Source organism: Symphodus melops, assembly GCF_947650265.1.
Source record: "Symphodus melops genome assembly, contig: scaffold_284, whole genome shotgun sequence".
Taxonomy (NCBI): domain Eukaryota; kingdom Metazoa; phylum Chordata; class Actinopteri; order Labriformes; family Labridae; genus Symphodus; species Symphodus melops.
Window position 1 is genome coordinate 17,501 of NW_027636657.1, and position 2,500 is coordinate 20,000.

Genomic DNA, 2,500 nt, shown 5'->3' on the forward strand with positions numbered 1-2,500 from the left:
GGACACTGGAGGAACTGCAGCTGTAAAGTTGGACATTTTAACATAGAGCTCTATGGAGACTGACTCACTGCAGGAGACAGACTCTAGTGGACACTGGAGGAACTGCAGCTGTAAGGTTGGACATTTTCACATAGAGCTCTATGGAGACTGACTCACTGCAGGAGACAGACTCTAGTGGACACTGGAGGAACTGCAGCTGTAAAGTTGGACATTTTAACATAGAGCTCTATGGAGACTGACTCACTGCAGGAGACAGACTCTAGTGGACACTGGAGGAACTGCAGCTGTAAAGTTGGACATTTTAACATAGAGCTCTATGGAGACTGACTCACTGCAGGAGACAGACTCTAGTGGACACTGGAGGAACTGCAGCTGTAAGGTTGGACATTTTCACATAGAGCTCTATGGAGACTGACTCACTGCAGGAGACAGACTCTAGTGGACACTGGAGGAACTGCAGCTGTAAAGTTGGACATTTTAACATAGAGCTCTATGGAGACTGACTCACTGCAGGAGACAGACTCTAGTGGACACTGGAGGAACTGCAGCTGTAAGGTTGGACATTTTCACATAGAGCTCTATGGAGACTGACTCACTGCAGGAGACAGACTCTAGTGGACACTGGAGGAACTGCAGCTGTAAGGTTGGACATTTTCACATAGAGCTCTATGGAGACTGACTCAATACAGGAGACAGACTCTAGTGGACACTGGAGGAACTGCAGCTGTAAAGTTGGACATTTTAACATAGAGCTCTATGGAGACTGACTCACTGCAGGAGACAGACTCTAGTGGACACTGGAGGAACTGCAGCTGTAAAGTTGGACATTTTAACATAGAGCTCTATGGAGACTGACTCACTGCAGGAGACAGACTCTAGTGGACACTGGAGGAACTGCAGCTGTAAAGTTGGACATTTTAACATAGAGCTCTATGGAGACTGACTCAGTGCAGGAGACAGACTCTAGTGGACACTGGAGGAACTGCAGCTGTAAGGTTGGACATTTTCACATAGAGCTCTATGGAGACTGACTCACTGCAGGAGACAGACTCTAGTGGACACTGGAGGAACTGCAGCTGTAAGGTTGGACATTTTCACATAGAGCTCTATGGAGACTGACTCACTGCAGGAGACAGACTCTAGTGGACACTGGAGGAACTGCAGCTGTAAGGTTGGACATTTTCACATAGAGCTCTATGGAGACTGACTCAATGCAGGAGACAGACTCTAGTGGACACTGGAGGAACTGCAGCTGTAAAGTTGGACATTTTAACATAGAGCTCTATGGAGACCGACTCACTGCAGGAGACAGACTCTAGTGGACACTGGAGGAACTGCAGCTGTAAAGTTGGACATTTTAACATAGAGCTCTATGGAGACTGACTCACTGCAGGAGACAGACTCTAGTGGACACTGGAGGAACTGCAGCTGTAAAGTTGGACATTTTAACATAGAGCTCTATGGAGACGGGCTCTAGTGGACACTGGAGGAACTGCAGCTGAACAACACATTGCTTTAAAATAAGCAGTCTCCACCATCATCTTCATCATCAGGGTTTTCTGGTCTGAAGTTTACGGCGTCCTGTAAAGAAAAAGTGGAGGCTGGTTTCCAAATTGAACTCAGCACTTTATTTTGTACATTTTGTAATCGGACGTTCTGTAAAAGCAACAAAAAGAAAAGTAACAGAAATCAGTTCCTGTGAAAGTCATCATGAGCGTCATGCTTTTGGCTAAAACGATGATTCATTACAGAGCGCCACAAACAAATACAAAGCTGTCGTCTTTATTTACACAGTAATCTCTCTCTCTCTCTCGCTCGCCCAGTATGAACAGGGTCTCCTCTCTCAGCAGCAGGGACAGATCGGAGTCGGATTAGTAATATGCAAGTTCCCTCGTTCATCGCACCATCGGGGATTCACTGAGAAAGTGGCTCCTCAGAGTCCTGGTCCAGTAGCTGCCCCCCTTTCTTCCCAGCTCAGTGCGAACCCCCCCGAGGCTTTATCACATGTTCACCTGTTTGGATGCGTCACATGTTCACCTGTTTGGATGCGTCACATGTTCACCTGTTTGGATGCGTCACATGTTCACCTGTTTGGATGCGTCACATGTTCACCTGTTTGGATGCGTCACATGTTCACCTGTTTGGATGCGTCACATGTTCAGAAACCAGCTGAGACTTTCAGTCTCTTCATTTGTTGATCAAACATCATCCCAACACTCTTCCATGAATGTAAAGCGTGCAGCTTAGCGAGAGGCGAGCCGCGTCTCTGATTGGAGGAAATCTGATGAATTTGAAACAATCTTGTAAAATCACGATGATGAACGTTTACTTTGATTTCAGATTTATTTGATGAGGTCACAGTGTGTGATCCACATGGGTACAAGTCAGTCGCTCCTTTCAACAAGCTGTCGTCTCTGTCCGCGGCGCTGCTATGGCCACGCCCACCTCACGCTCCTCAGTGTTACAGTGTCATAAAGCTATCGTCTTCTTCAGTCGTCTC

The 2,500-nt window shown here is 46.9% G+C and overlaps 1 protein-coding gene across 1 annotated transcript in view; it reads right to left on the reverse strand.

Annotated features, from left to right (window-relative positions):
* Positions 1 to 1,605: 1,605 nt before the first annotated feature.
* The window catches only part of tm9sf4 (transmembrane 9 superfamily protein member 4), a 14,139-nt gene continuing 13,244 nt past the window's right edge, over positions 1,606 to 2,500 (reverse strand). Inside the window, exon 18 of the mRNA XM_079373006.1 lies at positions 1,606 to 2,500. This exon is cut by the window's right edge and continues 766 nt beyond it. The gene's annotated coding sequence lies outside the window, so the exon portion shown is untranslated.